The 27,329-nt window shown below is 39.5% G+C and overlaps 1 gene segment (V, D, J or C); it reads right to left on the bottom strand.

The window, feature by feature from the left end:
• Positions 1–26,022, bottom strand: part of LOC311283111 (Ig kappa chain V region Mem5-like) — a 129,630-nt gene extending 103,608 nt beyond the window's left edge. Inside the window, exons 1-2 of the V gene segment in view lie at positions 25,882–26,022; positions 25,492–25,796 (exon numbers count right to left, since the gene is read on the bottom strand).
• Positions 26,023–27,329: the final 1,307 nt, after the last annotated feature.

Genomic DNA, 27,329 nt, shown 5'->3' with positions numbered 1-27,329 from the left:
TTTAAATTGTACAGTGCAGAAGCTGGTTCGAGGATTACTGTCAGAGTATCACTGACCTTTATGGAGACTGTAAATTTTCCTAAAGGATTTGAAAGAGCAGTTGAAAAGCAATGGCATTGTAACACTGTGTATTTACATTAATTGTGAACTGTCTGGGTCTGTTGTTTGTGAAAAAAACAAATCATAACATATTATTGCAAATGAACAAAGTTGAGTCAAACATGTTTCTAGAACAGTGATTAAAATGTTGAAAATTGGCTGGAATATGTTTTTGTATATGTGACATGAACTCTGGTGGTGATGCACTCTAAAAACTTTTAATATGATTTACTAATTTTTTTGGTGAAACATTTTTACACTTAGAATACTGATTAGCCTAGATTAAGCAGTGAAATCCATTACATACACTGTATTAACTGAGTAAATAGAAGTAAAACAAATTAAATGGATCCGAGTACGGTAACTGCATTTGGTACATTAACAAATAAAATTGAGTAAAAATAATTTAGAAACAAATATTTATGAGTACTATTAACTGTGTTTATAATATGCCAGTAATATTAACTTTTTTATTTCCTCTAAACCTTTGTAAAAATATTCCATACAACCACCGGTATAACTAAATTGGCCTTTATTGTCGATGCGTAGCCTACAGCAATACAGCATATTTTATACTATTTTTAACAGGTATACAATATTGCCTACATTTAAACTCATGTAACAAACATTTTCGAAGTAAAAATCAAACATTTAGGCCTAAACATTCAAGTAATTCAAGTGTAATCAACCGGTCTGTTATCCAATATCCACCGGATCAGTGCTGGTTGCCGTGCCGGAGACGGACTCGCCTCTGCGGGAGAACCTCTAACTTTACACCGCCGTCCTGCGTCACTCACAGCCGAAAGATGCTGCGACGCGACTGACACCATAACCTGCCAATAAACAAACAGTGCACAGTTCTGAGGACATTTTATCATCCAAATTTGTTATATTCATTATCTTTAGGAATATAGTCGTGTTTTTTTTATGCAAGGCGTTACAATCACGGGAAAAGGCAGGAGCGAGTCGACACTCGTTTAACTCGTGAGTAACATTGCGTCTGTATGTTCTTTCGCTTTCGCATAAAATAAAATGATTTAAAGCACATTAATGATTATACAGATAAATAAAAACATACACACACCTGAATTTCACAGAGGAAATGCACCAGTTCAGCAACGCTGAGAAGAGAAGAGGAGAACTCTCTGAAGACTAGAGAGAGACTGAAGACAAGAGTGGAGACTGAAGAGAGCTCAAACAGCGCGCGCTCACTCAAACGCTGAGTGTCGTCAGAGGGTGGGGGAGGGGTGCATTGTTTTAATTGATTTAATTTTATGCGTGTTAAAAATTAATAATATTGATTTTAAGTTATAGGCTATTTGTGGTTCTTGAAACAGATCAGTTTAATTATCCATTCCCAAATAATGTGATTGAAATTTCACAAATATATTAGAGCTAATATATTTGTGAAATTTCCATCATTTCTTAGCTCTTAAGCGTATTTTAAATAAATAATTGCTTAGTCAAATACTAAATTATTTTAGTGAAAAACTTCAAACTGTAAATTTCAGACAAAATTATTTGTTGGAGTTTTAGTCAATTATTTCGGTATGTTCAACTCAAACTAAGTAAATGATATTCAGAGATTTTATTAAGTTAATAAAGTAAATTATTACTGTGATATTTACTAAGCCACTGAATTATTTTTTAGAGTGATACGCATAAGAATCACTTCGACATTTAGGAAAGTTTATAGGTTAAGAATAGAGCTGTTGTACCATAGTTGTACTGTGATAAAGTTTAGAGAAATTGTCACAAATGAAAATGAAATCTGGTGATGCAGGATTTAAAATGAAAACTATTGATATGTGAAATATGCAAATGTATCTTTTAGATTATACTCTAATAAATAATTTTGTAATTAAAATGTGTGCTTGTGTGTGTAGTTTAAATGTTGTGTTTGATCTAAGGCTGATTATACAGTATGATTGACTACAGGCATAGGGCTCGACTTAGGACAAGATAAGAGCAAGCATGAGTGAAGTAAGCCTTATTGGTAAAGTGCACTGTGTTTTATACAAATCCATGCTGGACATTCATATTAAATTAGCATTATTTTCCTATGTTTTTACATCATGAAAATCTATATGGCTTTAGCTGTATGTAGGACATATATGACATACATGATTAAAAATACATTAATATTATGCAATTTATATATGTGGTTTTTGCAGCATATATGTCCCTTACAATATTCTGTTGGAACATATAAGAATCACAGATGTTTTTAGCAAACCTTTTCCATATGGGTCAACACACAAAATCTCTCGATGCGTTCAAAATGAGGGCAGTAAATAGGAGGCTGGAGTGAATCCTTCCGCTGAATCCTCTTCATGGTCGATCGTTCTGTCACGGCAGGTCAGAAAGTGAAACGAGGATTCAAGTGCGGTAAGGAAATTTTAATAAACAATAAACAAAAACCAAACTACAACAAAACAAGGCAGGAAAAACTCGGGTACATCACCAGGGGAAAACAGAGACAACGATCGACACAGACTGCAAACAAGTGGGAACTAATAAAGGGAAACTAATCAAGGGGGAACAGGTGGAAGAACTCAAACAATAATCAGATAACAAGTGGGAGGGATCAGACAATGACAAGAGCACATGGCCCAAAATAACAAAACACCCATGTGCAACACAAGACAGGACAGGCATGTGACATTACCCCCTCCCTACGGAGCGGCTACCAGACGCTCCATCAGACCAGGGTGGGGGACGGGAAGGACAGACCAGGGCGGGGCGGGAGTGACAGACCAGGGCGGGAAGGGGGGACAGACCAGGGCGGGAAGGGAGGGACAGACCAGGGCGGGACGGGAAGGACAGACCAGGGCAAAGACAGTCCAACGGGCGGCCAGGGCGGAGACGACAGTCCAACGGCCGACCAGGGCGGAGACGACAGATCATCGGGTGGCCTGGACAGAGGAGACGACCCCTCGGGCGGCTGGGCGGAGACGACCCCTCGGGCGGCCTGGGCGGAGACGACCCCTCGGGCGGCCTGGGCGGAGACGACCCCTCGGGCGGCCAGGGCGGAGACGACCTCTCGGGCGGCCAGGGCGGCGACGACCCCTCGGGCTGCAAGGGACGGAGACGACCCCTCGGGCGGCCTGGGCGGAGACGACCCCTCGGGCGGCCAGGGCGGTGACGACCCCTCGGGCGGCCAGGGCGGCGACGACCCCTCGGGCTGCAAGGGCTGCGACGACCCCTCGGGCGGCCTGGGCGGAGACGACCCCTCGGGCGGTGTAACTGGCACCAACGGCTCAGGCACTGGAACTGGCACCAACGGCTCAGGCACTGGAACTGGCACCAACGGCTCAGGCACTGGAACTGGCACCAACGGCTCAGGCACTGGAACAGACACCACCGGCCCAGGAACAGACACCACCGGCCCAGGAACAGGAACAGACACCAACGGCTCAGGAACAGGCGCAAACACCACCGGCTCAGGAACTGGAACGGACACCACCGGCTCAGGAACTGGAACAGACACTGGCTGCGGCTCAGGAACAAACACTGGCTCCGGAACAGACACTGGCTCTGGCTCAGGAACAGACACTGGCTCTGGCTCCGGCTCAGGAACAGACACTGGCTCTGGCTCCGGCTCAGGAACAGACACTGGCTCTGGCTCCGGCTCAGGAACAGACACTGGCTCTGGCTCCGGCTCAGGAACAGACACTGGCTCTGGCTCCGGCTCAGGAACAGACACTGGCTCTGGCTCCGGCTCAGGAACAGACTCTGGCTCCGGCTCAGGAACAGACACTGGCTCTGGCTCCGGCTCAGGAACAGACACTGGCTCTGGCTCAGACACTGGCTCCGGCTCAGGAACAGACACTGGCTCCGGCTCCGGCTCAGGAACAGACACTGGCTCTGGCTCCGGCTCAGGAACAGACACTGGCACTGGCTCCGGCTCAGGAACAGACACTGGCTCCGGCTCAGGAACAGACACTGGCTCCGGCTCAGACACTGGCTCCGGCTCAGACACTGGCTCCGGCTCAGGAACAGAAACAGACACAGAAACAGACACAAGCACAGGCACAGACTCAGGAACAGACACTGGCACAGACTCAGGAACAGACACTGGCACAGACTCAGGAACAGACACTGGCACAGACACTGGCTCCGGCTCAGGAACAGACACTGGCTCCGGCTCAGGAACAGACACTGGCTCCGGCTCAGGAACAGACACTGGCTCCGGCTCAGGAACAGACACTGGCTCCGGCTCAGGAACAGACACTGGCTCCGGCTCAGGAACAGACACTGGCTCCGGCTCAGGAACAGACACTGGCTCCGGCTCAGGAACAGACACTGGCTCCGGCTCAGGAACAGACACTGTCTCCGGCTCAGGAACAGACACTGGCTCCGGCTCAGGAACAGACACCACCGGCTCAAGTGTGTGCGTAGCCCACACACACCACATGGCTGTGGCCATAATGGCCAGTGTCGCGGTCACTGAGGGCTCAGGTTCAGGAACAGACACCACCGGCTCAGACACAGGCTCGACGGCGGTCATCTTGTCAGGGGACACAGGCTCGGCAGGCGTGACGTGAACAGGCTCGGCGGCGGCCATATTGCCCGAAGACACCGGCTCGGCAGGCGTGACGTGAACAGGCTCGGCGGCGGCCATCTTGTCCGAAGACCCAGGCTCGGCAGATGTGACTTGAACAGGCTCGGCGGCAGCGACGACCATCTTGACCGAAGACGTGACCTGAACAGTCTCTGGCTGGGCAGACGTGACCTGAACAGTCTCTGGCTGGGCAGACGTGACGTGAACAGTCTCTGGCTGGGCAGACGTGACGTGAACAGTCTCTGGCTGGGCAGACGTGACGTGAACAGTCTCTGGCTGGGCAGACGTGACGTGAACAGTCTCTGGCTGGGCAGACGTGACGTGAACAGTCTCTGGCTGGGCAGACGTGACGTGAACAGTCTCTGGCTGGGCAGACGTGACGTGAACGGTCTCTGGCTGGGCAGACGTGACGTGAACGGTCTCTGGCTGGGCAGACGTGACGTGAACGGTCTCTGGCTGGGCAGGCGTGACGTGAACGGTCTCTGACTGGGCAGACGTGACGTGAACAGTCTCTGGCTGGGCAGACGTGACGTGAACAGTCTCTGGCTGGGCAGACGTGACGTGAACAGTCTCTGGCTGGGCAGGCGTGACGTGAACGGTCTCTGGCTGGGCAGACGTGACGTGAACGGTCTCTGGCTGGGCAGACGTGACGTGAACGGTCTCTGGCTGGGCAGACGTGACGTGAACCGTCTCTGGCTGGGCAGACGTGACGTGAACAGTCTCTGGCTGGGCAGACGTGACGTGAACCGTCTCTGGCTGGGCAGGCGTGACGTGAACGGTCTCTGACTGGGCAGACGTGACGTGAACAGTCTCTGGCTGGGCAGGCGTGACGTGAACGGTCTCTGGCTGGGCAGACGTGACGTGAACAGTCTCTGGCTGGGCAGACGTGACGTGAACAGTCTCTGGCTGGGCAGACGTGACGTGAACAGTCTCTGGCTGGGCAGACGTGACGTGAACAGTCTCTGGCTGGGCAGACGTGACGTGAACAGTCTCTGGCTGGGCAGACGTGACGTGAACAGTCTCTGGCTGGGCAGACGTGACGTGAACAGTCTCTGGCTGGGCAGACGTGACGTGAACCGTCTCTGGCTGGGCAGGCGTGACGTGAACAGTCTCTGACTGGGCAGACGTGACGTGAACAGTCTCTGGCTGGGCAGGCGTGACGTGAACGGTCTCTGACTGGGCAGACGTGACGTGAACGGTCTCTGGCTGGGCAGACGTGACGTGAACAGTCTCTGGCTGGGCAGACGTGACGTGAACCGTCTCTGGCTGGGCAGGCGTGACGTGAACAGTCTCTGGCTGGGCAGACGTGACGTGAACAGTCTCTGGCTGGGCAGACGTGACGTGAACAGTCTCTGGCTGGGCAGACGTGACGTGAACAGTCTCTGGCTGGGCAGACGTGACGTGAACAGTCTCTGACTGGGCAGGCGTGACGTGAACAGTCTCTGACTGGGCAGACGTGACGTGAACGGTCTCTGGCTGGACAGACGTGACGTGCTTCCTCTTCCTCCTCCGCCTCCGGACCACCGGACTCGAGACCACCGAATCCGGGACCATCGAAACTGGAACCACCGGACTCGGGACCACCGGACTCGGGACCACCGGAACTGGGACCACCGGACTCGGGACCACCGGAACTGGGACCACCGGCACTGGAACCTTCTTAGCAGGGGTTTTACAGTGACGCTCCACGGAATTAACTAATTCCTCAAACGTCAGATGTCTCAGGGCTCTCATGACCATAAAGTCGATGGGTTCATCAAGGGCGTAATTAAACAAATCCTTCATAGCCATAACCCCAAGCCCCAGTCCCTCTGCAGCAGCGCAGAACCTCAATGAAAACTCTCGGATGTCAGTCCCCTTCTGACGAAGGGAACTCCCCATATGAAAAAAACCTGCATGGTTCATATACAGCAACCATATATCTTCCTTACATAAATCAACCAGAATTACCTTCTGTGTTTCATGTAAGGCCCATACATGTCTTATACAAAATCAGACCGATTATGGCCACTTTCATACTAAATAGCACACATACAACTTGTAGGGGATTTTTGCGTTATATATTACTACTGTTAAAAGACTTATATGAGTTTTACATGACAAAAGTATGCAAATGTGTATGGTATTAGTAGAAATATATAAAACTCATATAAAAATCATTTAAAGTTCTTATATTGAATCATATGCTAGTCAAATTAAAGTCATATAAAATGTATACACATTTTGTGTCATTTGTTTATGTGTTTCATACAGATTTCATGTTTTGATGACCAACATCTGATTCACTTAGGCTATATGCAGTTGGCAAAATTTTTAAATTGTACAGTGCAGAAGCTGGTTCGAGGATTACTGTCAGAGTATCACTGACCTTTATGGAGACTGTAAATTTTCCTAAAGGATTTGAAAGAGCAGTTGAAAAGCAATGGCATTGTAACACTGTGTATTTACATTAATTGTGAACTGTCTGGGTCTGTTGTTTGTGAAAAAAACAAATCATAACATATTATTGCAAATGAACAAAGTTGAGTCAAACATGTTTCTAGAACAGTGATTAAAATGTTGAAAATTGGCTGGAATATGTTTTTGTATATGTGACATGAACTCTGGTGGTGATGCACTCTAAAAACTTTTAATATGATTTACTAATTTTTTTGGTGAAACATTTTTACACTTAGAATACTGATTAGCCTAGATTAAGCAGTGAAATCCATTACATACACTGTATTAACTGAGTAAATAGAAGTAAAACAAATTAAATGGATCCGAGTACGGTAACTGCATTTGGTACATTAACAAATAAAATTGAGTAAAAATAATTTAGAAACAAATATTTATGAGTACTATTAACTGTGTTTATAATATGCCAGTAATATTAACTTTTTTATTTCCTCTAAACCTTTGTAAAAATATTCCATACAACCACCGGTATAACTAAATTGGCCTTTATTGTCGATGCGTAGCCTACAGCAATACAGCATATTTTATACTATTTTTAACAGGTATACAATATTGCCTACATTTAAACTCATGTAACAAACATTTTCGAAGTAAAAATCAAACATTTAGGCCTAAACATTCAAGTAATTCAAGTGTAATCAACCGGTCTGTTATCCAATATCCACCGGATCAGTGCTGGTTGCCGTGCCGGAGACGGACTCGCCTCTGCGGGAGAACCTCTAACTTTACACCGCCGTCCTGCGTCACTCACAGCCGAAAGATGCTGCGACGCGACTGACACCATAACCTGCCAATAAACAAACAGTGCACAGTTCTGAGGACATTTTATCATCCAAATTTGTTATATTCATTATCTTTAGGAATATAGTCGTGTTTTTTTTATGCAAGGCGTTACAATCACGGGAAAAGGCAGGAGCGAGTCGACACTCGTTTAACTCGTGAGTAACATTGCGTCTGTATGTTCTTTCGCTTTCGCATAAAATAAAATGATTTAAAGCACATTAATGATTATACAGATAAATAAAAACATACACACACCTGAATTTCACAGAGGAAATGCACCAGTTCAGCAACGCTGAGAAGAGAAGAGGAGAACTCTCTGAAGACTAGAGAGAGACTGAAGACAAGAGTGGAGACTGAAGAGAGCTCAAACAGCGCGCGCTCACTCAAACGCTGAGTGTCGTCAGAGGGTGGGGGAGGGGTGCATTGTTTTAATTGATTTAATTTTATGCGTGTTAAAAATTAATATTGATTTTAAGTTATAGGCTATTTGTGGTTCTTGAAACAGATCAGTTTAATTATCCATTCCCAAATAATGTGATTGAAATTTCACAAATATATTAGAGCTAATATATTTGTGAAATTTCCATCATTTCTTAGCTCTTAAGCGTATTTTAAATAAATAATTGCTTAGTCAAATACTAAATTATTTTAGTGAAAAACTTCAAACTGTAAATTTCAGACAAAATTATTTGTTGGAGTTTTAGTCAATTATTTCGGTATGTTCAACTCAAACTAAGTAAATGATATTCAGAGATTTTATTAAGTTAATAAAGTAAATTATTACTGTGATATTTACTAAGCCACTGAATTATTTTTTAGAGTGATACGCATAAGAATCACTTCGACATTTAGGAAAGTTTATAGGTTAAGAATAGAGCTGTTGTACCATAGTTGTACTGTGATAAAGTTTAGAGAAATTGTCACAAATGAAAATGAAATCTGGTGATGCAGGATTTAAAATGAAAACTATTGATATGTGAAATATGCAAATGTATCTTTTAGAATATACTCTAATAAATAATTTTGTAATTAAAATGTGTGCTTGTGTGTGTAGTTTAAATGTTGTGTTTCATCTAAGGCTGATTATACAGTATGATTGACTACAGGCATAGGGCTCGACTTAGGACAAGATAAGAGCAAGCATGAGTGAAGTAAGCCTTATTGGTAAAGTGCACTGTGTTTTATACACATCCATGCTGGACATTCATATTAAATTAGCATTATTTTCCTATGTTTTTACATCATGAAAATCTATATGGCTTTAGCTGTATGTAGGACATATATGACATACATGATTAAAAATACATTAATATTATGCAATTTATATATGTGGTTTTTGCAGCATATATGTCCCTTACAATATTCTGTTGGAACATATAAGAATCACAGATGTTTTTAGCAAACCTTTTCCATATGGGTCAACACACAAAATCTCTCGATGCGTTCAAAATGAGGGCAGTAAATAGGAGGCTGGAGTGAATCCTTCCGCTGAATCCTCTTCATGGTCGATCGTTCTGTCACGGCAGGTCAGAAAGTGAAACGAGGATTCAAGTGCGGTAAGGAAATTTTAATAAACAATAAACAAAAACCAAACTACAACAAAACAAGGCAGGAAAAACTCGGGTACATCACCAGGGGAAAACAGAGACAACGATCGACACAGACTGCAAACAAGTGGGAACTAATAAAGGGAAACTAATCAAGGGGGAACAGGTGGAAGAACTCAAACAATAATCAGATAACAAGTGGGAGGGATCAGACAATGACAAGAGCACATGGCCCAAAATAACAAAACACCCATGTGCAACACAAGACAGGACAGGCATGTGACAATCAGGCAATGCCCAGACAACAAAACAACAAATAATCCAGTACATATAGAGAAAACGAAACAAAAAAAACAACATGGACCTCACCATATTAATACTGACCGAATTTACTCTGTTTATATCTATACTTATACTGACCAATATTACTAGACCCAATATATATAGAGAACAACAGCACAAAAAAAGAAAAGAAAAAAAAAACAGTGAACAAACAAAACAAAAACCAAAACAACATAGACCACACCATATTAATACTGACTAAATATACTCTGTTTATACTTATACTTAAACTGACCAATATTACAACTTTTAAGATTATCATGCAATGAGTTCCACAATTTTACTCCAATAACCGAGGGGCACATTTGTTTTATTGTTGTACGCGCAAATTGATGTTTAAAATTATACCTTCTCCTACTGAACTCTTTTTCTAACTGATAAAGGTGTTGTATTTTCTCTGGTAAGATTTTATATCTTGCTTTAAACAAAATGATTAGTGTTTGAAACTTAACCAAATCTTCTAACTTTAATATTCTGGATTTAGCAAATAATTTGCTTGTATGTTCTCGGTAGTTAACTTTATGAATAATTCTTATAGCTCTCTTCTGTAGAATAGATAAAGGTTTTATATTTGTCTGATATGTGTTCCCCCAGACTTCTATGCAATAAATAATATATGGTACGATGAGTGAACTATAGAGTATTTTCATTGTTTCCTTATTTAATACCTCCTTCACTTTGTTTAAAACAAAAATATTTTGGGAATTTTTTCTTTTAATGTGTGCTATGTGAGGTTTCCATGATAGCTTATCATCTATAATTACACCAAGAAAACGAAACTCAAACACTCTCTCAATATCAACTCCATCTATGGATAAAGCAACAGGTTCATTTATTTTCCTATTTCCAAAGACCATAAACTTTGTCTTTTCTAAACTCAATGACAACTTATTTACATCAAACCATTTCTTCAGTTTTGTCATTTCATATTCAATTGATTCTGCTAGTTTCTGTATATTATTTCCAGAGCTGAAGAAATTAGTATCATCTGCAAATAAAACAAACTGTAATAATTTGGAAACATCACAAATGTCATTAATATATAAAATAAAAAGTTTAGGTCCCAAAACAGAACCCTGTGGTACCCCACATTTAATTTCCATAAGTTCAGATTTAACATCATTTAACTGTACATATTGTTTCCTGTTATGCAAATAACTTCTCAACCAATTTAGGGCCGTTCCTCTCATTCCATACAAACTTAATTTAGAAAGTAGAATATCATGATTCAAGGTATCAAATGCCTTTTTTAGATCAATAAACACTCCTACTGTGAATTTCTTTTCATCTGTTGCTGTTGTTATTTCTTCAACAATATTCATTACGGCAGTCGCTGTGGACCTTTTTTGCCTAAAGCCATACTGGCTTTCACTCAGCAAGTGATGCTTTTCTAAAAAACTATCCAACTTGTAAACAAAAAGTTTTTCCAGTACTTTTGAAAATTGTGAAAGTAATGAAACCGGTCTATACACTGTTAGAAATGTCTGTAAATTACACAGTATTTAACTGTAAAACGAACTGTATTTTACTGTAGGACAATTATACAGCATGTTACTGTATTTTAAAGTTACATTTTGGAAAATATCCCCTTGGCGCCACTAAAATACAGTATTTTTAATTTACTGTAAATCTAAATACAGTAAAAAAAAATGAGCGCGAAACCTGACCAATCACAGAAAAGCTTTTATTTCCCGCTTGGAGAAAGAAGAAAACGAAGACGCTGACGCACAGATACGAGAAGAACCAGTCAGATTCAAAGGTGTGTACAAATATTCCTCATTTTACTTTACATATATTATATTTTTGGTTTAACTAAAAAAATAAATAAAAAAAAACGCTGCCACTTAACGGCGCGCAGTCACCTCACATTATGCTGTGAAGAGAGCTAGAGAGTTGTGTTGACACTGTGCAAACATTCATATTTCTTTCCTTTCTTTCCCTTTTCTGAACGTTTCACCGTCAAAATATGGACATTAACGGGTTTCTGCCTTGGGTTTGACCACGTCAGGAGCTGGTGAGTGTTCATGTGAACTGTTGGCCGAACAACAAAGCTTTTGTGGATTTAGTTTAAAGTCAGTCGGTTTTTTTCCCGCTATTATCGCGTGCCGATTAACGTTACCCCATATAAATGCATTATGCACGTCATATAGTGAAGAGTAAAACCCGCAATGTTCTTGTGAAAACACTGTGGCGTCTCTGTGGAGACATTATACGCCTTTATTAATCATGCCAAAGGGCATAAACACAAGGCGAACTTCAGGTTTTCGTGTGCAGTTCCTGAATGCCCATGCACTTTCCAAAGACTCTCCGCCCTTCAGTCTCACATTTACCGCAAACACAGAAAGGCCGCAAAAAACCCGGACAGATAAGAACAGCACGATCTGAATTCTAGATGCAGTGTTGAAGGCTGTACATTCGTGTCGACCAAATTCGCCAGTCTTTGCGAACATCTAAAATGGCATATTCGTGATGGCAAAAAAATTGAATGTCCAATTACTGGCTATAAAAAATATTTTCGAGTGAAGTCGACATTTTCAGCACACCTCAGTGGAAAACATAAAAACCATTTAGAGAAATCTGTCTGTGAGTATTTTCCATTTATATATTCAAAAATGTATGTAACTGACAGTAAAACTCTTGTGTTTGTGTGTGTGTAGGTCACAACAACTCCAACAGATGCAGAGACCAGGCTTTCACTTCCTTCTACTCCAAGGCAGATCATGCTTGGTAAGATCCTTTAATACATGATTTAGCAATGTTTAAGAGATGGTTTAGAGCTGCACGATTAATAGTTAAAAGATTGTGATCGCGATTCAGACACCCACACAATCTCATAAATAAATGTCAATGATTCGTCTTTAAACATTTTAAATTTATCCAAAATCATGCAGCTCTAGGATGGTTTTTAAAAACAAACATGTTGCTTTATTCATAGATCTCCATGTTTAACATTTTGCTTTTGGGTGAACCCTTTAACATCTCCTCAAATAAGTTTTGAAAAACAAGGGTGACTAAATGATGATTGTCATTTTTGGGTAAACTATCCTTTTAAACTAATAAGAAAAGCTCCATCTACATATTTTCACTGACACCAAAATCAAATGTTAAATGTTTTTGCAAAGTTAAACACTATAAATGAATTTTTTTAAGGGATTCAGTTCTACACAGCAAAAAATGGATGCTGTCAATTGAAGGCAAAGTCCTCTTTCCCAAGACTGACCTGCCAGATTTTTCCTCTGCGTTTGCTGTTCTCTTCGGTTGCTATTATGTGCCTAACATCGAGTACCAAGTGGAAGCAGCCACTACTTTGGAGTTCATTCAGAGGTAAGTACATCTTGCAATATGCCATAATATTAGGTAAACATTAAAGGGATAATCCACCCAAGTTATGTCATCACTTACTTATTCAGCGGAACACAAAATAAGATATTTTGAAGAATGTTGGTGACCCAACGCTTTCGTTTCTGTTGACTTCCATTGTTTATTTGTGTCCATATAATGGAAGTCAACAGGGACAGAAAATGTTGGGTCACCAACATTCTTCTTTTGTGTTCCACTAAAGTAAGAAGAACATACAGGTTAGGGAAGACGTGAAGGTGGTAAGTACGTTGGCCGAGAGTGCTCAACGCGCTGCAACTTAAAGGGATAGTTCACTTTGAAATTAATTTTTGATATGTTTTAGCTTACCTCAAGGGCATCCAAGATGTAGGTGTCTTTGTTTCCGCAGTAGTTTCAATTTTGATATTTTTAGGTCAAACCGTTCTTGTCTGTTAGTCATATAATGCAGGTCTGTGGTCACTGTCTCAAAACACAAGCACAGAGTCCAAATTAAAACAATTCCCCATCGTCCAAATGAAACAATTCCCCATCATAAGTACACATTGATGGCCTAAGACACGAAACGAGCGGTTTGTGTGAGAAAACGAACAGTATTTATATCGTTTTTAGCTCTTGAAAACAGCACACGTCCAAATGGTCTGACGGCGCGGGCGGGTATAGATGTATACATAGATGTCGCCTTGGCTACGGTTTCGTTCCAATGAACTGCAGTAGCGAAGGCGACATCTAGTGTATACATCTATACCCGCATAGTTATATACACTAGATGTCGCTTTGCTACGGTTTCGTTCCAATGAACTGCAGTAGCCAAGGCGACATCTATGTATACATCTATACCCGCCCGCGCCGTCAGATCATTTGGACGTGTGCTGTTTTCAAGAGCTAAAAACGATATAAATACTGTTCGTTTTCTCACACAAACCGCTCGTTTCGTGTCTTAGGCCATCAATGTGTACTTATGATGGGGAATTGTTTCATTTGGACGATGGGGAATTGTTTTAATTTGGACTCTGTGCTTGTGTTTTGAGACAGTGACCACAGACCTGCATTATACACTGCTCAAAAAAATAAAGGGAACACTTAAACAACACAATGTAACTCCAAGTCAATCACACTTCTGGGAAACCAAACTGTCCACTTAGGAAGCAACACTGATTGACAATCAATTTCAAATGCTGTTGTGCAAATGGAATAGACAACAGGTTGAAATTATAGGCAATTAGCAAGACACCCCCAATAAAGGAGTGGTTCGGAAGGTGGTGACCACAGACCACTTCTCAGTTCCTATGCTTCCTGGCTGATGTTTTGGTCACTTTTGAATGCTGGCGGTGCTTTCACTCTAGTGGTAGCATGAGACGGAGTCTACAACCCACACAAGTGGCTCAGGTAGTGCAGTTCATCCAGGATGGCACATCAATGCGAGCTGTGGCTAGAAGGTTTGCTGTGTCTGTCAGCGTAGTGTCCAGAGCATGGAGGCGCTACCAGGAGACAGGCCAGTACATGAGGAGACGTGGAGGAGGCCGTAGGAGGCAACAACCCAGCAGCAGGACCGCTACCTCTGCCTTTGTGCAAGGAGGAGCAGGAGGAGCACTGCCAGAGCCCTGCAAAATGACCTCCAGCAGGCCAAAAATCTGCATGTGTCTGCTCAAACGGTCAGAAACAGACTCCATGAGGGTGGTATGAGGGCCCAACATCCACAGGTGGGGGTTGTGCTTACAGCCCAACACCGTGCAGGACGTTTGGCATTTGCCAGAGAACACCAAGATTGGCAAAATCGCCACTGGGGCCACTGTACTCTTCACAGATGTTGCAGACAGCAGAACGTTCTCCATGGCGTCTCCAGATTCTGTCACGTCTGTCACATGTGCTCAGTGTGAACCTGCTTTCATTTGTGAAGAGCACAGGGCGCCAGTGGCAAATTTGCCAATCTTGGTGTTCTCTGGCAAATGCCAAGCGTCCTGCACGGTGTTGGGCTGTAAGCACAACCCCCACCTGTGGATGTTGGGCCCTCATACCACCCTCATGGAGTCTGTTTCTGACCGTTTGAGCAGACACATGCAGATTTTTGGCCTGCTGGAGGTCATTTTGCAGGGCTCTGGCAGTGCTCCTCCTGCTCCTCCTTGCACAAAGGCAGAGGTAGCGGTCCTGCTGCTGGGTTGTTGCCTCCTACGGCCTCCTCCACGTCTCCTCATGTACTGGCCTGTCTCCTGGTAGCGCCTCCATGCTCTGGACACTACGCTGACAGACACAGCAAACCTTCTAGCCACAGCTCGCATTGATGTGCCATCCTGGATGAACTGCACTACCTGAGCCACTTGTGTGGGTTGTAGACTCCGTCTCATGCTACCACTAGAGTGAAAGCACCGCCAGCATTCAAAAGTGACCAAAACATCAGCCAGGAAGCATAGGAACTGAGAAGTGGTCTGTGGTCACCACCTTCCGAACCACTCCTTTATTGGGGGTGTCTTGCTAATTGCCTATAATTTCCACCTGTTGTCTATTCCATTTGCACAACAGCATTTGAAATTGATTGTCAATCAGTGTTGCTTCCTAAGTGGACAGTTTGATTTCACAGAAGTGTGATTGACTTGGAGTTACATTGTGTTGTTTAAGTGTTCCCTTTATTTTTTTGAGCAGTGTATGACTGACAGACAAGAACGGTTTGACCTAAAAATATCAAAATTGAAACTACTGCGGAAACAAAGACACCTACATCTTGGATACCCTTGAGGTAAGCTAAAACATATCAAAAAATAATTTCAAAGTGAACTATCCCTTTAAGAAGAACTCCGGTCAATTTTAACATTGAGCTCAATTTTTTGTACATTTGGAGTGCTGTCAGTACAGAGAACAATGACAAAAATCGGTGTTGCCTACACCGTGTTATCCTCTTTTTAAAATTTGCATCCTGTTGACTTCAATAGGGCATGTTATAAACCTGCTTTTAGCCTCTTAACATCCTTGATGTGTCATTACAAGTGCACAGGTCATGTGAGTGATTCCTTCAGAGTGAACGTGGGTCAATCTGACTGCAGTAGATGTGAAAGATATTAATAAAAATGATAATAATTCAGCCAGCACTCATACCTATATTTACATCCTGTTTTCGGTCGAAGTCCATAGTAATCGATTGTCGAGTTCACGCGCATTGGTTTAGTACCTATGATCATGCGCATGAACTCGACAATCGATTACTGTGGACTTCGACCGAAAACAGGATGTAAATACAGGTATGATCGCTGGCTGAAATAACATAATTTTTATTCATATCTTTCACATCTACTGCAGTCAGATTCACTCGTGTTCACTCTGAAGGAATCACTCACATTGGCTGTGCACTTGTAATGACACATCAAGGATGTTAAGAGGCTAAAAGCAGGTTTATAACATGCCCTATTGAAGTCAACAGGGTGCAAATTAAAAAAAAAAAGATAACACTGTGTAGCAACACCGATTTTTGTCGTTGTTCTCTGTACTGACAGCACTCCAAATGTACAAAAAATGAGCTCAATGTTAAAATTGACCGGAGTTCTCCTTTAAAGGGTCAGTTCACCCAAAAATGAAAATTCTGTTAGTAATTACTCACTCTCATGTTGTTCCAACCCCTTAAGACTTTCATTCATCGTCGTAACAATTTAAGATATTTTTGATGAAATCTGAGAAATTTGGCTCACTCTGTCATAGGGTTCTATGTAATTTCATTCTGACAGCCAAGAAAAGATAGTGAAGACATTGTTAAAATAGTCCAAGTGACTACAGTGGCTCAACCTTAAGTTTATCAAGCAACGAGAATACTTTTTTTGCGAAAAAAAACTTTATTCAACTATTAAATTTCTTCTGTGTGGGCCTCTGACATGAGTTCACGTGAGCGCCACAACACATGCGAGAAGTTGCTCTCGTGAACTCACTCAAGAGGCCCACACTGAAGAAAATTAATAATTGAATAAAGTAATCATTTTTAGTATTTTTTTGCACACAAAAAAGATTTCTTGTCGCTTGATAAACTTAAGGTTGAGCCACTATAGTCACTTGGACTATTTTAATGATTTTTGACTTACTTTTCTGGGCGGAACAACATAGAAGTCTATGGAGGAGTGAGCCAGCTCTCAGATTTAATAAAAAATATCTTAATTTGTGTTCCGAAGTTGAACGAAAGTCTTATAGGGTTGAAACAACATGAGGATGAGTAATTACTGACAGAGTTTACATTTTTGGGTGAACTATCCCTTTAAGAAAACACATGCAAATAGAAAAAACAACCGTATGGAAGAAAAATAATGTCAAATGTTTTTGAAATAAAAAAGCCTGTTGAATTGCACTACTTGAAAAAAATATGCATTGCATTAACCATGCTTGCATTTTAATGCATTGTTTCTTTAAGGCTTGCATTTTTATGGGCTGAAATTCAACATGGTTATGTATTTAAGCTGTGAATATTTCAATTCAAAAAGTTTCAAACACATTTTCATTAATACAAATTCAAAAATCCATATTCACCTTTCATATTTCACTTCCAAAATATTCAAACTGTTTACCTATAATATTCAACTGGCAATTTCCAGTCCATTTTATTTTGCTTTACAAATTCGCTTCCACAAATTCAGTGGTTCAAATTTGACAGTAGATTCAACATTGACATCCAGGAACTGCAGGAAAAGCAGTAGATTGCAGAGCAAACTGATTTATAGAAATGTAAATGTATTTGTGATTACTATGAGGGCTGTTTTTATGTTTAATTCAGTGTCTTCACAGTCCCTGTGTAGCCGCATCTTTCTCTACGTGAACGAGATTATAATGTTATTCTCCCGATGCTGATGTACAGAACAAATGTTACATTTGAAGTAGACATATTTTTCTCTTGGTTGTTAAGTTGCCTTAACTTTATATCGCGGATATGTGCTGCAGTACTATTCCCTTTAATAATTTAGGATAGCTGGACATATAAAACGCTTAACGTAGTTTAATGGACTAATACAGTGATATAAAAGACCAAACTCACACATTATTCAGAAGGCTGTACTAAATGGCTATAGGCAAGCAGATGGACACAGAATATGATCTTAACGCGCAAAGTTTCACGCTGAGTAGTCGTACTGCAATTTATGGAATATAGAATAGTACTGCAGCACATCTCCGTGATATAAAGTTAAGGCAACTAAACAACCAAGAGAAAAATATGTCTACTTCAAATGTAACATTTGTTCTGTACATCAGCATCAGGAGAATAGCATTATAATCTTGTTCACGTAGAGAAAGATGCGGCTACACAGGGACTGTGAAGACACTGAATTAAACATAAAAACAGCCCTCATAATAATCACAAATACACTTACATTTCTATAAATCAGTTTTTATGAATGAATGGCTTGCTCTAACTGTTGCTCTGGTCTTCGTCAACAACACATGTTTGCACCCCCTGCTGGTGAGGTCGACAGCAGATGGAGAGTATGCTCTGCAATCTACTGCTTTTCCTGCAGTTCCTGGACGTCAATGTTGAATCTACTGTCAAATTTGAACCACTGAATTTGTGGAAGCGAATTTGTAAAGCGAAATAAAATGGACCGAAAATTGCCTATTTAATATTATAGGTTGTATATTTAAACAGTTTGAATATTTTGGAAGTGAAATATGAAAGGTGAATATGGATTATTGAATTGTAATTAATGAAAATGTGTTTGAAATGTTTTGAATTTAAATATTCACAGCTTAAATATACAACCATGTTGAACTTCAGCCCATAAAAATGCAAGCCCTAAAAATACAATGCATTAAAATGCAAGCATGGTAAATGCAATGCATATTTTTTTCAACCAGTGCAATTCAACAGGCTTTTTTATTTCACAGTTGCAATTTTTTATTTAATAGTTGCCATTATTTTACTTCCATACAACCGCAAATTAAGAAAACATCTTCATCAGTTTTACAACACGTGTGCTCCAAATACTCACAACACAACCAAATACATAGCACTGCAAAAGTTCACAACACAAACAAATACAGAAATGCGCTGCAAATGGCACAGAACACAATGGAAATGTTTTCAGGGGACCCCAATAAGTGACGAACCCGTCTGTGTACAGCCAATGTACAATCAACGGCTGTCCGAATTCACTCACTCGTTTTCATTCACTGCTTCAAGTGAACTGTATTAGTGGACTAATGTAGAAATGAGTGAATGAGTGTTTAGGGGGCGATTTCGGATTTAGCCAACGTAATTTCCTCATTATTTTCACCTGGGCTGTTCTTATGACAAAACAGCATGGTGTCTATCAGCTGAATAGCTGTTCTTAGGACATAAATGTCTTATTTTTGCTGTTAACATAACTGTTGCAAATAAATACATTTTACACAAAAAAGTTTTCATAATATGCTTTATTTATCTGTGTGTGAGTGTCTCAACTTTAATAATTGCTGTTTCATCTTTGGGCCCTACATTACCTTACATTTCTTACCTATGAAACTTATTTAAACATAACATTACTTTTTTTTTTTTTACAATGTTACTGATGTATAGATTAATATCTTACCCTCATGTTCTTTTTAAATTTTGTATATTGTATACAAAGTTGTATGTCATAAACATGTCATCTCTGTATGTTTTGCAAGAAAAAAAAAGTAGATATTTAGCACTAAGCATGCCCCATCCAGGTTCATCAGTTATTGGGGTCCCCTGGAAATATTTCCATTGTGTTCTGTGCCATTTGCAGCGCATTTCTGTATTTGGTTGTGTTGTGAGTATTTGGTTGTGTTGTTAGACATTTTTACACATCAAATGATCTAACAATTTTTTTCTGTTATGTAAAGGTTCATTGTGAGGATTAACCCTGACAACAGCAAGTGCTCCTCAAAGTTCCAGGTCAGCAAAATAACTGGGAAAATGGTGCAAAGGAAGAACTCTGGCCTGAACCCTCATGTATCCTCCTTCATTAAGGAGTTTCTGGATTTCAGCTGGCAAAACTATTAAGCTACTAAGAGCAAATACATTCTACACAGGAGTTTTCTGAATTAGTACATTTTTAAGATGGTTCTTATGACTGAATCTGTTCATGAATTGTTTTACAATGCTCTTAATATAAAACTTTTATGTATAAATGAAATGTTTTCAAGTTTTTGGAAAGCTGAATGTAAAATCTGCAAGAATATTAAAATGTTATTTCAAGTATTACAATTGAACAATTAAATCAATAAAAGAAGTTAAACAGTCTTTTGTTTCTTATAGTTATTTACTAGTTTTTAACCTGTTGAAATACAATAATTTGTAGTTTTACAATAAATAGTAAAAGGGGACAACAAATTACAGTAAATTTCACAGTGTAAAGTAATATTTTTATTGTATTAAAAATATATAACTGGAGAAAAAATGTATCATTGTTTTACAGTAAAAAATATATTATACTGTAAATAAATTTACAGCAAGTTAAATGGTACTGTAAATATGAATACAGTATTTTTACTGTAAGTTTAATTTACAGTAAGTTACTGGCAAACTGCTGCCAGTAAGTTACTGTAGTTTCTACAGGAAATTTTTTACAGTGTAGTTATTGAAGCTTTGCTTATTTCCTGCTTTAAATAATGGAATAACTTTTGCCCTCTTCATTCTATCTGGAAAAATACCCCTTCCAAAAGAAAGATTACAAATATAACAAAGGGGTTTGACAACACAATCAATTGTCTTTTTTAATATAACCATATCTATTCCATCACAGTCAATGGAAGTCTTACTCTTTGACTTAGAAACAATAGACATAATTTCTGATTCACTGACATCCCCTAAAAACATTGACTGCAGTACTCTACTATCTCCTCTCCACCCTCTTTGTAATGACGTGTCATGTATCTTGATACTATCTGCCAAATTTGGCCCCACATTTACAAAAAAAGAATTAAATTCATTAGCCACCTCATTTAAATCATACAGTGTCTTATTATTATAAATAAAATGATCAGGCAGGGCTGTGTGTGCTGTTTTATTACCCATTACTTTATTCAGAATGTTCCATGTACCTTTTATATTATTTTTATTATCATCCAACAGTTTATTATAATAATCCTTCTTAGCCTGTCTCATAATTATTACTAGCTTATTTTTATACACCTTATATTTCATTTCAGCAGTATTTGTTCCATATTTTATAAAATTTCTATAAAGTTTGTTTTTCTTTTTGCATGCATTCATCAATCCTTTTGATATCCATGGCTTTCTATTCTCATTTGCTTTTTGTTTGTGTACCACTATTGGACAGTGTTTATCATAATATGTTATATAGATTTTCAAAAAAGCATTGTAGGCAACATCAACATCCTCCACATACACTCCTTCCCATTCTTCATTTAGGAGATCATTCCGAAACCTATTTATAGCATCATCGTTTCTTACTCTTACAAATCTACACCCTATCTTCTCTTTACTTCTTTTTAATTGCCAAGTAAAAGTAACAAAAATTGGCAAGTGATCACTTACATCATTTATAACTAATCCACATTTAATGTTTTCTTTAAAGCAGTTTATAAAGATATTATCGATTAAGGTTGCTGAATGCTCTGTAATTCTACTGGGTTTATCAATCAGCGGATATAACCTTCTTCCATACATTAACTCAAGAAAGTCAGCGGATGACTTCTGTTTTGTAACCTTTAATAAATCAACGTTGAAATCTCCACAAACTAAAAAAGTTTTGTTTTCATTTACCTTACTCAATAACTCATCCATCTTTTCTATAAATGTTTCCATCAGAGACCCAGGTCGTCTATATATACACGTAACAATTATATTACTCATCTTTTCCAACTCAATTTCCACCGATATACATTCCATTATATCATCAATTGCCATCGTCATACACTGAATTTGTTTACATTTTAAATCTTCATTCACAAACAATGCAACACCTCCTGATCTCTTATTTGTTCTATTAATGTGATACAATTCATATCCATCAATATGAAATAAAACACCTCGTTCTTCTTGCATCCATGTTTCTGATAAAGCTATCATCATAAATCGTCCTTTGAGAGTATGCAAATAATCATTTATCTTATCAAAGTTTTTATAGAGGCTCCTACAATTGAAATGAATTAACGAAAACATGGAATCAATAACTATTTGTTCGGCAAATTGTTCTTCAGAATAATATCGACAAGTGGAATTGCTAGAATTAAACACATGTTTTCCTGGGTCAACGTCACATTCAAAATCATGCACTTTATGATCACTCAAAAGTAAAGATTCATCTTTTGATTCTGTCATTTTTCATACACAAGTGTCTCCTTTTACTTTTGAGTACCTTTTGATCTTTCATAAAAGAGTTCATCAAACCTTTTTTCTCGGCTCTTCGTACACTCCTTATATGGATATTCAGCCATGCACAGCACAGGCCTATTAAATTAGCATCCAGGTCGTCTTGAGTCATTATCTTAATCTTGTAACAGTATATTTTTACACACGTTGATCCATTATCTACCCAGTTTGTCAAGAAGCCCACCTTATCCATAAGAACATACCATATCCAGCCGATTGAACCTTGATCCAGTCCATAAACATCCCTCGACCACTGTTCATATTCATGCCAGCATATTCCAGAGATAAAAGTCATTCTCTATACTTATCCAGTTCTTTAATATCTTTAACTTCCATTACTTTAGATTCTTCCGGTGTTCCGTTAAGCTTTATCATTATTTTACAGTTCCTTATCCAAGTTGCTTGTATCTTTTTGGCTTTTTTCAACATGCGAGCTTGCCAAGCGATGTATGCGTTCTTTTTTGTTAGATGGTCATTAATATACACTCCAGTGCCTTTTAGTAAATATCCCTGTTTCATTAACTCCATCTTATACTTGCGATTTGCAAATCTCATTACAATTACTGGCGTGGCCGGTTTGGGAAGTTTCTTTGAGATAACCTTTCTTGAAATTACATGACAAGCCGCTATGCTGTCACTACGAATAGACATTCCCCGATTCTCAAAAAACTCCACCACTTGCCGTTCCAATGTTTCCAGTTCCTCCGGAGGGTCCAGCTGGCCTCCGACGCTTCCAGACACCTTTCCGCCACATGTTCCTCCCTCCTGGGCCACAACTCGTGCATAACTCCTGTGTTTCGTTGCCAGTCCAGTAATAATTACATCCTTGACGCGAGTGTATTGTTCCAAATCCTCCACTCTTCTTTCTAATTCATTGATTCTGTTGTCTTTCGCTTTGATCATTTCTTCCAGAGTGTTATTTTTCGCCTTGATTTCCTCCTTCAACTCATTGATCTCGCTGGTCAAGTTCATCAGTGTTTCTTTCAGCGTAGCTTTGATTTCCTCCAACTCTCTTTTTACTTTCTCCATATTTTTTTCTTGTTACCGCTTTTTCTCTCTCCTTTACTTTACAATTAAGCAAATAACATTTCATATAGATTCTGTTCATTTATCACCAAACATTTCTGAAGCTCAATCCGCGAGGTAGGCTGATGCTCCGCCCGGCCGGCATCTTTCATATTTTAGTATGAAAGTAAATAGTAAATGAGATATATGAACATCTGTATAGATTTAAGAATATGAACATTATGATAATATTTATGTGGATACCGGCTCATAGAGGGATAAAACATAATGAAAAGGTTGATAGTTTAGCAAAACAGGCTTTGGAAATTGAGGAGGTCATGAATATCTCACTTAGTAAAGATGAAGCAAAAGCAGTCATTAAAGTATATACTAAGAAAGAATGGCAACATAGTTGGGATACAATAAATACAGGACGTCATCTTTATGAAATACAAAGAGAAGTAGGAGTAGGGAGGATAACTAAAAGAAGTACCAAAGAGGAAAATATTTTAACAAGATAAAGGGTTGGGCATACTATGCTGAATAAAACATTATACATAATAAATAAACATCCAACAGGATTATGTGAATATTGTGGACTAGAGGAATCAGTAGAACATGTTATTTATGTTTGTCAAAAGTATAATAATGAGCGAGAAATCATGGAAAATGAACTTAGAAAGAAGGGAATGGAGGATTTAAAGCTTAAAAATATAATAACTTATAGTTTAGAGAGTTTATATCTTTATCTCAAAAGAACAGAGCTGATTAAGAGAATTTAGTTTTTTTTTTTTTTTTTACATTCTGGTTCACACTTCAATACAGTAGGTGGCGATAATGCACCTTAACGTTGGTGCTACCCGCCAGAAAATCGAAGAAGAAGAAGGATCACATGACAAACAGGGAATCACGTGACAGACAAGACAAAACCCACACCGTGACACTTGCATTGTTTTTAAGTTTAATTTAAGTTAAGTTATCCATTCCCTGGAAATCTAAGCTACATGAATGTATTGAAAAAGAATGAATCTTTAATGATTTTAATGTAATGGATTATGAGGTAATATCATCCCTGTAGGTGCATTCAGAATCAGATGTAGTGCTTTTATTAACGTCAAAGTACATGCAGCATCAAGTTTGAGAGTTAGGGAAAATTCTGCCAACACCGGTCTGAAAAAATAATATATTTTCCCTGCTTGTGCTTACAGGTTCATTCTGAGAATCAGCCCTGATGGCACCAAACACCAAAGGCACAGATCAGATGGAAATCTGGAAAGGTCCAACAGAAAAGCCTCAGCCTGAACCCCTCAGTGTTTCTCATCAGAGAGCTTGTCAACTTTGACTGGCAAAATTACTGAAATGTAACAACACAAACTGACTTTGACTGTATTTTATTATTTTAAGGTCTGTTTTGCTTTTCAGTATGTATGTGTTTCCCATGCTACAGATACAGATAGTTCCCAGGAGACTTCTATGGACTTTGGTGATGTTGCCTTTTTTTCCTTCAGCTAGTGGCTCCTAAAGGTCAAGATTTGTAATTTGTACTTATAAAACAAAATGTTCATGAGTTATTGTGATTTTTGGGGGGGTGGGGTAAACATATTTAAAAAAAAAATGATGAAAAAATAAACTAACTCAATACTACTACTGTAAGTGAAAATACGATAATAATACTGTAAATGTAAGTACAGTAAATGGTACAGTATACTGTAAGTGAAAATATAGTAATAATACTGTAATATTTACAGCAGCCTCTTTACAGTGTAGTTAGTGCCCGACACAGACCACATACACTATGTGTGGAACAGTGGGATTGGAATCAACTACTCCTCTCTTCCCTCATCTATTCTTCTCCCTCCATCAATTATCCCTCAGTATATTTTACTCAATTTATTAATTTATTTTTTAAAGTCATTAGAAACTTTATTAAACATTGATATTGTGTAGTTTGTGATCCTCCATCAGCAGCTGCAGTTTCTCTCAGCTGTATCAGTGCAGTCACTGTGACGTCTGACTGACAGAGGTTTTTGTACGACTCTTTATCACTGTGTGAACACTGGACCACTGTGATAACTCTGACAGTAATAATCTCCTGTATCTTCAGTCTGGACTCCACTGATGGTCAGAGTAAAATCACTGCCAGATCCACTGCCACTGAATCTAGATGGAGTTCCAGTATAAAGGCTGCTTATGTAATAAATCAGGAGTTTAGGAGCTTCTCCAGGTTTCTGCTGATACCAAGACACACAGTCATTACAGCCAGAAAGCGGCTGACTGGTTTTACAGCTGATCGTAACAGTTTCTCCTTGTTTGACGGGTTTTATTGCTGGATTCTGAGTCACTGTCACTTGTCCCCAGCTCTCTGAAATTAGACAGTTTTGTCATTAATATGATTGTAAATGAGATGTGATTGTTTATTTTGCAATATATTTATACAAGATATTTACCCTGAATGCAGAGACTCAGAGTCCAGATGAAGATGTTGATTGTGTTCATTGCTGTAGTTTAGTCTTGTGTGATGATGAAGATTGTGTTCTGCTCTCAGTCATGAAGTGTTAAACTCACAGCACTATAAACACTCTCAGAGCACTGAAGCATGTGCTGACAATGCAAAGAAGTGGGCAGGATTTACACCAGCTTGTGCTGATAACAAACTCATAAACTCTACATAGAAGATTTTACTTTCAGAATAATGTTATTGAACCATTTAGTGATTAATTGCACATATTTATTGTAACGAAGTTCAGATGTTACGGGAAGAAGGAGGCGGGAACCGGCGAACATTTAATCATATTTAATGACAAAAATAAAAACAAATACAAAACGAAAGTAAAAGACAGCAGCCCCTCACGGACGACTGCTGTCACAATAAAACAGAAACAAAACACAACATAAGTCCAGGCCTGTTCCTCTCTCCCTCTTCACTGTCGTTGCTCCTCCTTTATGCTTCCGCTCCTCCGTGAGAGATTTGCTCATCATTAATCACTCCACCGGCCTCATGCCGTTCTCTCACGGCCCTCGGCCTCATCCTGCTCGCCATATTTATTAATTGTGAAATATTTTTGCTTATGTCTGTCAGGCTGATAAGACACTAGGTTTTGTCTGGAGAATCATGAATGTAGATCATTTTAAACATATGTCATACGCAGCAGTTTCTCTGAGTTCAGTTCTGTGCTACACCTTTACAAGCATGTTAACAATGAGAAATCAAGAACTAAATAAATCAGTTTTACTATATTTAGAGTCATAATAAAAAAGTCCATTATGGTCTTTGGAATCAATGTTGACATGTTGCTCTCTGGGAAATATTTTCATGATGTCTATTTTTCCCACATTTTCCACATGCATGAAGTTCATCAGGACTCATAATCAGGTCATTATATATTAAACAATGTGCATCTGAAATGTTCAGAATTATTGATTCATTTATTTGAAGCTGCAGGTTTTTCTGTGAATCATGATGATTGATCTGCATATGAAGAACAGAAGCATCATTATGAGAAACTCCACAACATCATCCATGATCAAAGAGGTCAAAGGTCACCTCAGAGGTCACAGCTCATCAAATATATTTCTTTAAACAGTGTTATATCAGAAAGCATTTAGTCAAATCTGAATGAGTGAGTGTTGAGAAGAGCTGAGGATCTTCTAATATCAGTGTGTTGAAGTGTTGTTTCTCTCTCTCTGCTGGAGTGTGTGTTCACTCGAGTGGAATAGAGGTTTTTGTACGAGCGTTTCATTAGATTGTATCACTGTGGTACACATTCGGTGGAGGAACTAAACTGGTGATCGGTAAGTCTGTCTATTTAATCACCTAATAAAAAAATACAATTTAGATTTCAGAAAGTGTTTTACAGTGGAAACAAGAGTAAAATTTATTAATAATAATGATTAT

Source organism: Rutilus rutilus (assembly GCF_951802725.1).
Source record: "Rutilus rutilus genome assembly, chromosome: 23".
Classification (NCBI taxonomy): Eukaryota; Metazoa; Chordata; class Actinopteri; order Cypriniformes; family Leuciscidae; genus Rutilus; species Rutilus rutilus.
The sequence above is the reverse complement of the archived record's forward strand: the minus strand, read 5'-3'. Positions and strand labels throughout refer to the sequence as shown.